We start from the raw sequence: 16,355 nt of genomic DNA on the forward strand, positions 1-16,355 counted from the left end.
GTTGGTCTGCCACTGGTATTATATAATTTATAAACACTTGGATTGATAATTAAGGTAATATATGATGTGGCGATTAGCACTGCTGACAAAGTACTTGGATGTGCAGCTCTTTTTCCAGCTGGGGTGCCTTCTTTGTGGAGTCTGCATATACACAAGTTTTCACCTGGTTTCTTCTTTCATCTCAAAGACGTGGGTAGGTGAAATTGCTTATGCTGTAAATTGTCCCAAAGTACATGCAGTATGTACAAGTGCGCTTGTGTCCTGCAATGGACTGGTGTCCTATGTAGGACTAGTTTTCTGCCTTATACCTTTTGCTTCTTGGGATTGGATCCGTCTCCCAGTTGGGGGAGCCCTAATGTTTGTCCAAGGTCAGTCAATTGAAGTTCAGAACATTGAATATGAAACACTGCCTGTGTCCTGTCATGCTGGCTAGAATCAGTGAAGACTGAGAAGGTGACTGCTTTGCTGTCCTAATTTTCTCTGTCTTCAAATGTATGCAGTTCTTGAACTGGTATACAATTTGGGGATATGGGGGCTTGCCCCATGTCACGGGATACAGGGAGGCAGTTTCTTTTGTGTTTTGTGACCTTAGGGGTGTCACAGTTTTGACTATGTACACCCAAGTTTTTTGATCTTTTGGGTTCGAATAATCATGTGTTGAATAAACAAAATATGATTACTCATAGTGGACCCCCCTGTGGTCTAAATTATATAAAACAAGTGCTACAGATGGATGAATGAATGAATGAATGAATGAATGAATGAATGAATGAATTGACACATAGATGGAATATGGTTTAAGATTCTTTTAGGCATTTTGGATATTGCACATAAGTTTTGTTTGCTTCTTTCTGCTAATGTAGGCAGCAGGCCAGAGAGGAACCATAATAATATCAGTAAGAAATTGTTTCTTTATATCCTTACTAAAAATCACATAATCCTGTTCATTGCATGCATTTTCCTACCTAGACTTTTAACACTCCTCTCTACCACCAATTGCTTCTCATCCAATATTCTGCTTACTTGTAAGCATGGTTGTAGCTAGGCATATGTTATGCATGCAATGCAATGCACTTTTTAAAAATATTTTTTTTTCAGAAATGAGGTGTGCTAGAATTTAGTCATCATCATCATCACCCCCCTTTTTCCCATTTTCTACATGGGGTTGGGGTGTCATATCACTTGTTAACTCTCCCTAGTCGATGTCACTACCTTCTTCTACACTCGTGTGACTGCTACAAGTCTTCTCTCACACAATCCATCCACATCTTTGCTGAAGGCCCTCGTTTCCTCTTGCTTTCTTCTTTTCACTCCAAAATATTCTTCACCAGATTGTCTTCTGGTTTCCTGCACATATGCCTGAACCATTGTAAACTGTTTTCTTTGACCTTTTCTAAAATTGGAGCTACTTTAGCATCTGCTTTTAATGGCCTTATTTCTTTGTCTGTCCCATAGTGTGCATTCTACCACCCATCCCAGGCACTTCAGCTCCATCACAGGAATCTGTAACATACAGTAGTACTGGTTGCACCACTTTTTTGTACACCTTACTTTTTAACTTCTTTGACAAGGGAAACATCTTGTGTTTTTGCTAAGGATCTGTTTCAATATATCATACTAGCAGTTGTCTGCTATTTGAGTCTAGAAATTAATAGCTCAGATACCCAAAATAGAAGTATACATTTTCCCTCCAAATCTAACACCCTGCTTTCCTTGCCAGATGGTACAGTTCTCCAGGCAAGGGTCAGGCCACACCCCTTTTGGGAATCGGACTCTACAGGAGTAGAGTCAATCTCTACATTTCTAGAGGTAGTTATGCTCCTAGAGTATCCTCTAAAACTTGTAATCAGTATTGAGAAGCAGTGGTAAGGCAGCAGGCTCAGGTCCTGCTTTGTCAAAGATAAATCAGGGAAAGTAGCCATAAAAGGTGGCATGGCTGGACACTTCAGCAGATCAGCAGTAATAAGAATGCATGCCTTTGTTTTGATGATAAAACTTCTCAAAAGGACCACTTAAAATGAGCCTTCATTATACTTTTGCTATCCAGCCAAATAATGCTTGGGAGGCCCCAAGAAAACAGCCCTCATTGCCTTCTGTGTCTTATGCGATGGGGAAGCCAGTTGATCAGAATAAGTTAGCTCATGGCCCTCTTACTTAGCATTGGAACCTGGTGTATGAGGAGGCACGGGATCCCATTCCTTTTGCTTCTACAGTTTTGCCAGAAGTAGGATTAAGATCTCTGAAGTTTGATGCAGCAGCCATCTGTTCTGTCCAAATACTCCTATGTGACTCATAATATCCAGAGGATGAAAGCCTTATACATGGGTGCTCAAAATAAAGGTGACTAGGAAATGGAAGTCTGCTCCATGTAGAGTAAAGCCAGCAATGCATGAGCAGATGATGGCCATTATAGTCAGAAAAAACAGTTTAAAGTGGGTAAAAAAGCATCACTGAAACTTCCACTGTCTTCAGAGCTGCTAGGGATTCATGTGTAATGAGGAAGATTTTCTTACAACAACTTTAAATGTTGTTTGTTCTTGAATCTTTCATAGATTTGAAGCCTGTACTCACTCAAGCAATGGGCTTAGATATTCAACTGTGCTGATGACACAAGACCATTTGTGTGACCTGTAACATGGGTCTAATATAGCAGCCCAAATGAAGGAAGGTTAGCCATGTGAAAAAAGTCTGAGCAGCTGATAGAAGTTGTCCAAAAATTGTCTTTTTCTTTAGAATCCCTTGCAGGTGTAGGATATTAGTGCTTCTGCAGCAATATTTTAACCTCTTTTTCTTCTTTATAAAAAAAAAAAACAAAAATAATAAATAGAATAGGTTATTTTGGACTTTTTTTCCAGAAGTAAGATATCCCTATAGTGCTTTAGAAAGGTCTGTGATGTTAGAAGTTTATGTTCATAGGTTCATACTAGGCTATCTGCCCTAGGGCAATTATAAGCCTAGCCAGAGTGTGTTTGGCTTTCACCACCAATTTTAAATGAATTTTGCTATGCCTTTTTTCAAGGTTAGTATACTGTGCCTCTGTCTAACAGTGACACAGAAATGATACCCGGGGTAAACCTACGATCTCCCATCCACTCATCAAGATTCCTCTTGAAGAGAGTCAATGAGGGACTCTGCCTAACCTGGACTGGGATTTTATTCCAGAGTGAAGGGAGCCTCTGGGTTATGAATCTGTCCCTCCAGCATGTCCTATTTATTTCAGTGCTGAGGTTCAAGTCACTCGAGTGTGTAGCTCGATGGGATTTGGATTTTCTGAGGTGCAGCATGTCCATTAATTCCGGGTTGGACATGGCTTTATGCGTCAGGCACAGATCGCCTCTGAGCAGGCGGTATGCCACTGAGTAGAGCTGGAGTTTCTTTAACCAGGCAGCATATGGCATCTGTCTGAGCCCTTTGATCCTCTTGGTGAGGTACTTTTGGGGTCTTTCCAGTTGCTGCAGGTGTCTGGTAAGGTACATCCCAAAAGGGGCATTGTACTCAATTATGGGCCTGATGAGGGATGAGTAAAGAGGCACAATGACCTCCCCTGATCTAGATGTGAATCCCTTCATGATTAGGTGGGCTATATAAAATGTTTTTCTAACCACTTTGGCCACGTGGTTTTCAAATGAGAGATTGCTATCAACTTGGGTCCCCAGGTTCCTAATTACTTCTTCCGTACTTAATGGATTACCACCTATGTGGTAATTTGTGGGCACTTTGTTTTTGCCAAAGGGGATGACTATATACTTTTTGGCGTTTAGCTTGAGGCCATGGCTCTGGCACCAGTTGTCTGTTTCTATGAGGCCCTTTTGTAGGATGCTTGTGTTGGCTGGAGAGTCAATTATGGCACCTAGTTTGCAGTCATCTGCAGACTTGGTCAGCCACAGTCCTTCCGTGTTGGCCTGTACCTCCGAGAAATATATACCGAACAAGAGAGGTCCCAGGACTGAGCCTTGTGGGACGCCGCTTGTAACTGGTTTGGAGTCTGACATGGCTCCAGGAATTCTAACCATGTGGGTTCTATCCTTGAGCCAGTTTGCAACCCATGACATAGGGGTTTATATTTAAGCTGGTGAGCTTATCTATAATGCCTGAGTGGGGTATTGTATCGAAGGCTTTTGCGAGGTCCAGGTAGGCTGTGTGGACCACCTTCCCCTCATCAATGGCCTTGGTGACTGTTTCAAAGAAATCGACCAGATTTAAGAGCAGGATCTGCCCTTAACAAAGCCGAGCTGGGTAGGATCCAGTGTTTGTCCTGTACAATCTGTCGAATGTTTTTTGAAAATGTGTGACGACGACTTTACCTCTATATTATTTTGTCATGAAAAGAACATCTTTGTTAATTTAAATGCAATAGAGGGATCTGAGTTGCAAAACCTATGTAATGACTCTAGTCTTGTTTTTAAACCAGCAGATAAGGGAGGGGGCATTGTTGCTATGGATACAATTTTTTATCAGCAACTAATGTTGAACATGCTGAACAATGATATAATATTGTGGAATGGGGATGAGCTACTCTAAATTCATTCATCAACTATATGAATAGTATTCAGATGCTCTTGATCTAATTACACCCCAGATCGTAGGATCCAGTGTCTGTAGGTCCTCAGTATTTTTATTAATGTAGTTGTTATATCTTCAGTCTCAAGCCATGTTATGCATAGCTCACAAATCACTGGTAGAGTTTCCTATCTTTCCTCTGCTGGAATACTATTCAAGTCTCTGGTATTAATTTCAGAAAGGTAAAAAATAAAGAAATCCTCATATCTGCTATATCAGGTTAAGCAAGATTTCTCTTGCTGTAAATGGCTTACATCCTAGATTTATTCACTTTGGTGCTAACTATAACTGTTCACTTACTGAAGACAATGTCCATGCACTTTGCAATTGTGTAAATGTAATGCCTTGTGCCATTCATGGGAGTGGTCTTCAACTAATTTGCAGATAGTCTTCCTTATCACTTTTAGCTCATTAGCTAAGAAATATGAGGAGGCAGTGGGTTGGCAGCCACCTGACATAATAGGCTGTTGTTAGATACTCAATGTGTTTTTAGTGTTAGAGATACTACAGAATTCTTACCTAATTTACAGATTAGGTACTGTATGCTACAGAATATGGCTTTTCTGCTGGGACAATATTTTATATTTTTTAAGGCATTCAGCTCTGTGGATGTTGAAGTCCTGCTATGCAGTCATGCAGCCCTTACAAAATCAAATTTATGCCATGCTCTGGTTCCTTGTCTGACAATTTATATAAGGCTAACTGCTTTCATTCTCCTTTTCTCTGTTTCAAGTTCAATTCCTTCTGCAAAGGGAGATTTAGTGAGATTTAATACACTTCACTCGTGCGCTGTATGCTGTTAAATTCCATGTGAAAAAATTACTGGAACAGTAAAGTGCTACAGTGTGGGACTATTTTTTCTTTGCTTGTCTGTGTAATCAGAATATTATTTCCTTGCTATAAAAGGATTTATCTTGCCTTGAGAACTGGTTATACATATATAGTTAACCTTACGTCAACATTAGGATTTTCTGATGTCTAAAATGGAATCCACAATATGTTTAATAATCTGAATAATGGAGCAATACTACTCATGCTCTGAGAAACAACACTGGTGTATGCAAAGCCTAAAACAAAACAAAAAAAAAACAAAACAAAACATAAAAAAAATGTTTTTGCAGGGGGCAAGCCCTCCTGCATCCTCCATGTGGAGGCTGTAACCCCCACACTGGCTACTAATTACATATACTTCCAAGATTGCTCAAAATCAGGGAAAGGGAATATTCCCAAGCCCCAAGAATTCTGAGATCTCACATACCTGACAACCATCTGTTTAGTCTTTTTAGTTTATTGTTATGGTATTTATATCAGTGCAGTATGCTCATTATTTTAACAATTTTGGATTTAATGTTTTATGCTAACTCATTTTTCTGCTATAATAAGCTATAATTAAAAAAGGGCCTTTCGGAGCCAGACTACTTACAATAAATAATCATCATTATTATCATCAACCCCCTTTTTTCCCCATTTTCCCATTTCCCATGGGGATGAGGTGTTAATCAAACATTGCCACTTGAATAAAAGTCATCAGCACAGCTGTTTCATTTACAGCAACAGACAGATAATTTATCAGCTGCTGAAATCAGTAACACAAGTGAAGTATTGATAGGGAATTACAAGTAACAGAGTACTGCACCATAACTCAGAGCTATTTCTGAAGAAGTAAACATGAAACTGTTCAAAAGCGCTGCAAATCAAACTACTATGTATCATTTTGGTGAGATGTTTATAACTGACAATACTAAATGGCTGTGTTAGCATAATAATTACTGCAGTTGTTTAAGTGTGCTTGTTTTCCATGAAATTCTCATTGGATATGAGCAATGTTCAGTGAAGGCCTGAGAAGAAAACCTCCACAGGGAAATACAAAAATCATTTTGTAGCATGTAATGCATAAAAATAAAACTGACAGTGAAAGAAGAGCTGCCTCAAAGCCCTATCCCTGTATTCTGTCTCCTACAGATTGATGTACGCTGAGCTATGCCACTGATGAATCTGTTGCACATCCACAAAACAAATAGCATTAGATGACCTAAACATCACCTGTGACAAAAGCAGGACAAGTACGTGTCTTAAAGATTTCCCAAAAGGCTTCCCATCCATGTGAAGCAAAGCTCATTCCTAAACCTATTCAAATGTTACTTTGACCAGTGGATGTGAAATCAGAATTGTTCCCCTGGTTTGGCACTTATGTGTTCCTAATGGTTGGGGAAGCCTGTGAAAGCTTGGTGTGGACAAGCCCATATTGTAAACATAAAATTCCTTTGGGATATTGCTATACACATCAGTAATATTTTGGTAAATTTGGGATATGCTTGGTTAAGCTTAAAATGGCTGTTAGGCTGATAGCCTTGCAACCACCTATGAAAGAAAGCATATATACAGGGTGATATACCCAGTTTAGTCTGGAAATCATAGTACAACTGGCAACAATCACATAACATTATTAAGTAAGCAGGGACAATATAGTACTGATAGAATTTATCAGAACATTTAGGTAGGAGTTGTGGGGTGGCCATGGTGGTGCAGCAGTTAGTATTGCTGCCTCACAGCAAGAAGTTCTCCGGTTCGATCCCTGGCTGTGGTGCTTTCTGTGTGGAGTCTGCATGTCCTCCCTGTGGCCATGTGGGTTTTCTCTGGGTGCTCCAGTTTCTTCCCAAAGACATGCTGTAGGTGGATTGGACACTTAAAATTGGCACTAGGCATGTGTGCGTGTGTGTATGTGCCTTCTGTGGAAGGTTGGGCACTGGGCTGGCAACTCAACACTGTAAAACTCCACTGCTAATCATGAGCAGACAGGTGATCTGCTGTAGCAACCCCTAACCAGAAAAAGCTGAAAGAAGAAGATTTGGGAAGGAGTTGCAACAGTAGTAGCAGAAAGGCCTGTGTAGATTAATGCAGTATAGAAGTTAGATATGAAATGTATCTTGGTGTTTTACTACATTCCTGGTCGGTGCCTTATTGTCAGCATCTGCTAACCTGTGGTTGATGGTCGTGGTTCCTTTGCTTCTTTGTGGTTCCTATATTGGAGCGGCTTTATAACTTTTTCTACTTTATGAAATGTACCTTAGCTGTAGTTATACCAACTGACATGTACATAGTCACAGTAGCAGGAGTGAAGTAACATTGCTAGGAAGCTTAAAGCAGGTTCAGGTGGAGCATTTTAAGGTACTTAACCATCATAATTTCAAATGTAGAAGCAAAACAGTAATGGAAATAACAGTCACTGGAGTAAGTAACATTGGTGGTATAGTAGTGAGCATAGCTGCCCTCCAAGCGGTTGACCAGGGGGTTTATTCCACACCAAGGTAAGAAGTCCATACATTTAGACAGTTGCCTTGATGCTGCTACAGACAGACAAATATAGAATGCTTATTTTGGTCTAGGGACCGGAATTTTGTCTGTGACTTAAACAGAACATACTGGAGGCACAGATATATGCCCCAGAAAGTGCCCCTTCTATGGAACAGGCTTCCCATCCATGTGAAGTTGAGTTTGTCTATTAACCAGTTTAAGCACAACCTCGACCAGTGGATGGGGAATAGGAAATTTACACCTGGCCTGCTACCCATGTCCCTTATGGACAGAGGTAGTTATAAATGCCTGGCTCTCAATGTCCTATTTGGATACAGGACATCATTATTCTTTCAGGAAAAGTTGGCTGGGACTAGAAAGGCCACCTCGGGTTGTTAGCCTAGTAACAATCTATGAATTTATGAATCTGTGAAGTTTAGGCAGGGATTCGAATCCTGGCAATACTTAAAGAATAACGAAGAGGACATTAGTAACCTATGAGAATGCGCAGTGGAAGAGACATACTTCACTTGGTGCCTTTACCGTAGGTTCAAGTCCATTTTGTAAGAAAATGGTCCTTGAGTGGTTTCTTAAGGTCCATCAATTCTGAATTTTTACTGCATAAACTCTAATGGTCACAGGAGGGGATCTTTCTGCATTACTAGTGTGAGTTTCTCAGGATGGAAGAAGCATGTCAGTGCATCTGAAGCAAAGACAGCAACATCACCTGTTCCTTTATGTGCGCTGTCTAGCATGGGATTTGTTGACTGATCAGAAAGTTGACATTCACATCGTTCAGATGGGCTGACTCATCAAGAACTCATGAACTGTAGGTTCTATTCCCACACTAGGTAGATTGATTACTGACACTGCATTGCACAGCATAAGGGGAGTGCTGCATTCCTAAGTGCGTTGTCCTCAGGATGAAATGTTAAACTGATGCCCCATTTGTTTGAGTTGGTGGGTGTATTGAAAAGAGTAGGGGGAAGTTCCCTGATACCCTGGGCTAATTTCCCTTAGTAGTATAGATACTACCTCGGGTCTTCCCTGAAAAGAGCTAATAGTCTGGTGGGTCTAACCTGGTCAGCATGGGCTAAATAAATAAAAACATATAATGTTCAGGGGGCAGGGAGTGCAGGGGGGCTTGCCCTCCTTGGAAAACAATGTGGGTAGTCAATGTTTTGGCTGTTCAAGACAGTAGAACGATGCTCCAGTCTCAGTTATGTGAACACTGACATTTTGATAAGTCAACTTTGTAACATGCATCACGTGTATGTACCTGCTCTTTTAAGATGTCTTGCTTGTATAAGTTGACTCAGGTGAAAGGATTTCTCCTTCCCTTTAGCAATGCCTAACAGATTTCAGAGATGGTAAGGGTGCCTGGTTTGTTTGTTTTGTTTATTTATTTATTTTCCATTTGTTTCCTAGATAGATAGTGCAGTTTACACCCTTCTCAGTCATGATCAGGTCTCAGATTAAAACACTGAAATGAAAATATATGTTATTAACCATATAGCAGTTATACAGAGTGATGTGTGCTGAATAATGAGTTTTTGACTTCATGTTATAGTAAATGATCAAAGTGTGTACAGGAGATTGTTGTGTACATACACAAGTCACTGAAGCACATCTTAAGGAGATGGTTATTCTAATTTACAGAAGGGGTCCATTCTTATATTGTCATAACTGAGGAATTTCCCCAGTTTATTAGTCTGAGATGCACTTGGGAAGGAATAAGGAAGCATCATCTGCACGAAGTGCAGCAAAGACAGCAATCTCAGTACCCATTAAAGTAGGCTGCAGGGACAGAAATGAATGCCTCTTCAATGAGTTTGGCAGTCACATTCTGATCTCCATCATTGTCCTGAACTCGAGCAATAACTGACTTTCTACTCCAAGTGATGCAGTTACTGTAGTAGGAAAACGCAGGGTAAGTAAAGTCTCAAATGCACAGCAGACCCATTTGTTACCTGACATTCTTGAAAATGTTTATTAACATGATACACCTTTTCTTGGCCTTGTGCTCTTTACCTTAATGTAGCTCAAAACATTATCCCTTTGTTATATCAATGCATTAACATGCAAGATAACTAGGCTTCCCCTGCACATAATGCAATCTCAATTAAATTTCTCTTCCAAGGTTGATAAGGTTTCAAGAGGACACTTCAAGACTAAACTCACTCACCAGCCAAACTAATAAAGCCCAGGGAGCCAGTAGTGTGAGCTCCTAATCTCTACACTCTTCAAAGTGGCTCTGTTCAAAAGGGATACTGCAGAGTGACCATACACTTGGGGCACTTAAAAATGATCCGATATGTTTATGTGTGTGTGCTATTTAAAATACAGTCAGTTCTGCCTAACTCTGATGTCTAAGTGTTAGTGTTTTATGATATGTATCATAATTATTATATGGGGAGGGCTACATTTTTACTATCATTATTCACATCGACCCAGTTTGGCTTCATTAAGGGAAGATCATGCCTTTTGAACTTGGTCGACTTCTTCGAAACAGTCACCAAGGCCATTGATGAGGGAAAGGCAGTCCATACAGCCTACCTTGACCTTGCAAAGGCTTTCGACACAATACCCCACTCGGGTATTGTAGAAAAACTTACCAGCTTAAATGTAAACCCATATGTCACAAGATGGGTTGCAAACTGGCTTAAGGACAGAACCCACAGGGTTAGAGTTGCTGGCGCTATGTCAGACTCCAAGCCGGTCACAAGTGGTGTCCCACAGGGCTCGGTCCTTGGCCCACTATTGTACGGCATCTACTTCTCAGAAGTACAGGCCAACATGGGAGGACTTTGGCTGACAAAGTTTGCAGACGACTGCAAACTGGGCCATAGTGGAAAGTGCATCAGACACGGATATCCTTCAGAAGGGACTCACGGAAACAGATAGCTGGTGCCAGAGCCATGGCCTGAAGTTAAACGCCAAAAATGTATAGTCATACCCTTCAGGAAAAACAAGGTAACCCCAAGCTACCATATAGGTGGCAATCCACTAAGCACAGAAGAGGTTATCAGGGACCTGGGGACCCAGGTTGACAGTGGCCTTTCTTTTGACACTCACGTTGCTAAAGTGGTTAGAAAGACCTTCTACATTGCCCACCTGATCATGAAGGGATTCACATCCAGATCTAGTGAGGTCATTGTTCCCCTGTACTCTTCACTTATCAGACCAATGATCGAGTACAATACCCCATTCGGGATGTAACTCACCCGACATCTGCAGCAATTGGAGAGACCCCAAAAGTTCCTCACCAAAAGGATAAAGGGACTCCAAAATCTGTCATATGCTGCCAGATTGAAGAAACTCCAGCTCTATTCAGTCGCATACCGTCTACTCAGAGGTGACATGTGCCTGACATACAAGGCCATGTCCAACCCGGAATTAATGGACATGCTCCACCTCAAAAAATCCAAATCCACCAAAACCACTAGAGCAAGAGACTTAAACCTTAGCACGGATATAAATAGGACGTGCTGGAGGGATAGATTTATCACTCAGAGACTCCCTATGCTGAGGAATAAAATCCCAGTCCATGTGAGGCAGAGCACCTCACTGGCTCTGTTCAAGAGAAATCTTGACCTGTGGATGGGAGATCGTAGGTTTACCCTGGGAATCATCTCTGTGTCACTGCTGGACAGAGGCACAACAAACTAATGGGCACAGTATTTTTTCATATAAGGGGTGGCGTAAGCCACAAAAATTTGGGCTAGGCTTATAAATGCCTTAGGGCAGATAGCCTAGTATAAACCTATGAACCTATGAACCTATAAAACATAGTTCACTACAACCCACTATGAAGACACATCTTGAATGATGCTGCAACTTATTACTAAATAAAAGGAAATATGATTAAATGTAAATACCTGAAATGACAGTACTGTGCAATCCATCTGGAAGAATTATAATCTTATTAGTTATCCTGCTTGGAAAGTTTGACTAAAACCAACCTTGCAACATTAGAAACAAGAATAATAAGACAAATTAAACGCTTTTGTAAGTGAAAGATTTACAATTACTTACCTATCTCACCAGAAGGATATTATATGTTAGCACATACAGCAAATGCTTTTACACTTCTGACCCGCCCCTCCCAAGTGTAGAATATGACTGTGATGGAACTTAATTTTACCTGACAGGAAAAGCAAGACCCTGGCTAGAAAGGTAAACATGAAGCTCAAATTGGCAGAATTGTATAGGCAAAGTTGTCTGACTCTATTATCTGCAAAGTGCTGAGTGTACAGTTTACAAATGCTCTCTGCCTCTGTCAGCCAGCGTGAGCAAGCACCATTACTGTAATAGGCTTTGCACTTAATGGGAGTCACATTTCAGCAAAAGGTTATGCTTTCTAAGCAGGTTTGCATAATAGAAAATAATGCAGGAAAATGGAAGAGTTGTACCGAAAGAAAATTATCGCTCAGTGCTTTTCATAAAAATAATCACATTATAGGATCCACTCTCAGACTGCATCAGTGTCGTATATGGGAATTGAATTTAAGATGCCAATGATGCATTTAATTAATACAGTTTAGCCCTAATGTCCTAAGTACATCTGACTGAGTGCTAAAGCACCCACCAAATGCATGATCAGTTTTTAAGTGAAGGCAAAAAGGCTATTTTCAGCACAGAGATGTAAAGCATCATGCAGTATTCATTAAGTCACTTCTAATGTGCCTACCAGGAATGAGGTTATAAAGAAGACAGCCTCTCTAGCCATTATGCATACTGTTAATAATGGATGCAGGCAGTTATGCACAACATAAGACACTGATTTGTGGTGTACTGAGTAAATATAATGAAACAGTGCAGGTCTCCTAAGCAAATTTTTTCACACCTCAAACTAAAGAGGAATCCCTTTTCTATAAAGTTTGACATTCTTGGAGCTAATGTTAAAATTTAGCAGTGGTGAGTGGTACATAGATCCACCTACATTATGAGTCTGTCTGGCTATATGTCTATCTATCTGTCTATCTATATAGATACATATCTGTCAGTGCGTGTGTGGGGGTATGAGTATATGGGAGTGACATGAAGCCTCCTCGGAGGCATGTATGAGTGTGTGCGTGTGTGTGTGTTTGTGTGTATGTGTGTGTGTGTGCGTGTGTGTGTGTGTGTGTGTGTGTGTGTGTGTGTGTGTGTGTGTGTGTGTGTGTGTGTGTGTGTGTGTGTGTGTGTGCGTGTGTGTGTGTGTGTGTGTGTGTGTGTGTGTGTGTGTGTGTGTGGATGCAGTGTTTTGGAGAACCACTGCTTTTGATAAAATGCATTAAAAAAACAAGATTTTCTGAATTGTGTTTTATCACATTATTCCTAATCCACAAATAAAGCAGCATATTATTTTTCTGACTTACTTTATCATCTCTTAGACGCAACTCCTGTAGTAAAAACAAACCTCTTTGTCCTCCTTTACAGTTAGATAGCTGAAGTAATGTAAACACCAGATATATATTAACTTCATTTTGTAGAACAAGTAAGCACCCTCTGGAAATATCTCCATATTGTTTTCTATTGTTTTACATTTAAGGTCATCTAATTACATCTGATAACTTAACGCTTAAATCCATCACTGCCACTCTATATAATCAAATAACCCTCCTTTTGCAAGGCTTTCCCCTTTAAAAATCACAAACTATTTGTATATGAAATAGCAATTAATCTACCTTTGCACCCAAGTCTTGTCTTCAACCTTTTCTAAAGCCCAAAGTGGGAGTTTTTGTCAGACCATAATATTCTGCAGGGCATTTTCCAACCTCAAATTAGAGCATAACACCTATTTTTTATAAGAGGTAGAAAATCAAAACATAATTGTTTCTGTTCTCTCAGTATTTCAAAGCTCTACAGCTATACTGCCATTGTTTTTGCAACATTGAGAAAAATATTGGAAATATGCTCTGCTAAGATGTCAGCTCATGTACAATTTTTATTATTTTATTTGTTACTCTTTTGCAAGGCAGAACTAATAATTTTATCTTATTCTGGGACTGTCCTGCAGAAACTGGGGCAGCTAGTAATTCCATAGCAAATGGTCTGTAACTAGGAAAACTACCTTCATAGAAACTGAAACTCATTCATTTATTCTGTACTACATCAGAGCTGGACATATACTTTTTAAATGTCATACATTTGCTTAGCATACCCCAATATAGGGGCTAGATATCTGCTTGGGATAATCTATACTGACATACTGCCTCATATGATGCAACTCTATATTATTTTCAGTATTCGATAATGTTGTATCATATGAGGTCATTCATTCTGGAGAACAGTCTGTGAACTAATGTACATTACCTTAAACAGTGCAAGAAATATTAACTATCAGTTAAGAAGCTGCGGTAGAATAGCAGAACACAAAATAATTTCCTCAGAACTTTATTTGAAAGTTGTGCCATACATGTTATATGCATTTGATTTCTGTATCATTAAGTCTCTTGAATTTGCAGCAAGACACCTTTATTGTTATTTTAGCTCTGGCTTTTTTCTATTTTTTTTTATTGCAGAATGTTTTCTCACATTTCAGAGAGGTTGATGTTTCAGATGATGATATTCCCTATGCAATTTGCTGAAGCCAGTTTTATATGCATGTGCATGCGTGCTTGTGTGAGAATAAGGTGAGGTGGAAGAGGTCAGGGTACTGTACCTTACTGTCACTCCTGCTAGCACGTACTTTGCACCCTTTGCAGAGAGAGAGGCTTTAACATCTGCAGTCACTCAGTCCTTGCTCTGCTACCAGTTATTGCTGACAGTTGCTCTCTTGTTACTATACACTAGAATCCCATGTTTATGTACATAGGCAAAGAGTAAAAATACTCTGTAAACAGAGTTCCTACCTGGTTCCTTTCTGTCAACGCAATGAATGAATGCTTTTTTTCTAAGACAAAATAAAATAAATAAATCCTTCCTGCTTTTCTTCGTGGGACGCAGATTTTGTGCAAAGGAATACCTTTGGATTCTTGCAGTTCTTAGCTCATGTTTTTATTCCAAGATTATATTCTGCAGTACAGTGGCAGGGGAAGGAGAAACCTACTCTCTGCAGTTGCTGACAAGGTCTTTTAATAAGAAATTGGGAGGAAGAGGGAATGGAGGAGGGGCTATTGTTAAAGGAGCCAAGGAATTATATGGAATTGAGAAAAAGTATACTGCACAACAGTTATTGTATGATTCAAAGCAGAAAATACACTCTCCTAGACTGGATATTGCAGAAATAGCTTAGATTTTGAAATTGTGCTTTTTTTGTCACTTGCAAAGATACATGTTTAAATATTCTCCCTGTATTTAATTTTCAAATGTTATTTCAGGATATTTAAGCTTAAGTACAACATCGTATTTCTTTCACATCTATCAGTTTTAAGTTATTTTTAATATTATGTGTTGGTTTGTGTTAGGTTAGATGCAATATCCATATCTGTTTCTTCCAGTGCCAGCACATACTGGTTCTGGAATTTGTCTCTGACCTTACAGTGCCTCATGGTATATTTTCCCTGGTAGAACATGTTAGGTTCTCTTGATTAGAATAAATCCATCGTAGATATTTGCTAAACAATAGTCTGTGTAGTAATACACATTCAATGAAGAAAAATTAAAAAAAGTAATTTGTCATGCAGGCAAAGTTACATTTTCTCTATTCTCATGGAGCCCAGCCTTTCCAAAGGATAATTGAAATCACTCTCACATGCTGGTGACCCTAAGATATCAGACAGGTAACACATGCTCACACAAAAATGCTTGTATTATCAGTGGTGAACCCCATGGCAGGGGGTGTTAAAGTATGGCTCACACAATGCCCTTCTACCACTCATAATATTCACAGAGCAACTGGAACTTTCTTTACAACCAGACAGTAATAATAATTCGTACTCAGTCCTGGATAAGCATAACCAGCAATGTTGGCTATAATGCAGTTGCTGTGTTAACAGCGGATGGAAACATTGCAACTCTCTCAAAGTACCTTGCCAATGCTGATAGTCTAAAATGTTTACTCTGAGAAACACTTTCAGCAACCCACAAACTTGCACTTTTTGCAGCTGTTTTTTGACTACTGAATTCAGCAAATTGTGAACTTGGACTTTTCCCTACTGTGTGACTACTGAGTTGGTTTATATAAGTTAGGGGGTTCCGCAACATGGGAAGTGCACGAGTCATGTTCTCTGTGTGGTTCTTTGTAAGTTATTCTTTGTGTAACCACTTTGCACAAATAAAGAAAAATGGAATTCAAAGAATTGTCATGAACACTAGCTGACTGGGAAACTCTTTACTGCAGACTTATTAAAACTGCAGCTCACAGAAACTATCAGAGGCAGTCAGGCGGATTTCTGGTGATGGTTAGCTAGTTAAAATTGTACGAAAGGAAAAATATAGACTGGCTGTGAACTAACTATCAAAATTAATCCATCTGAGACTTTTTTCAAATGCAAAATCTCCCTCTGACAACCATTCATTACAGAATAAATTAACTTGCATAAACAAGTGGTGTATGAAATTAAATGTAAGAAAGT

General features: G+C 39.7%; 1 protein-coding gene across 1 annotated transcript in view; it reads right to left on the reverse strand.

Moving 5' to 3' along the window:
- SLC45A4 (solute carrier family 45 member 4) overlaps positions 1-14,871 on the reverse strand; it is a 1,160,736-nt gene extending 1,145,865 nt beyond the window's left edge. Inside the window, exon 1 of the mRNA XM_044067266.1 lies at positions 14,691-14,871. The gene's annotated coding sequence lies outside the window, so the exon portion shown is untranslated. The remainder of the gene's footprint in view (positions 1-14,690) is intronic.
- Positions 14,872-16,355: the final 1,484 nt, after the last annotated feature.

The sequence above is a fragment of the Protopterus annectens genome, chromosome 3.part1 (assembly GCF_019279795.1).
Source record: "Protopterus annectens isolate FY-2018-M chromosome 3.part1, PAN1.0, whole genome shotgun sequence".
NCBI lineage: Eukaryota > Metazoa > Chordata > Ceratodontiformes > Protopteridae > Protopterus > Protopterus annectens.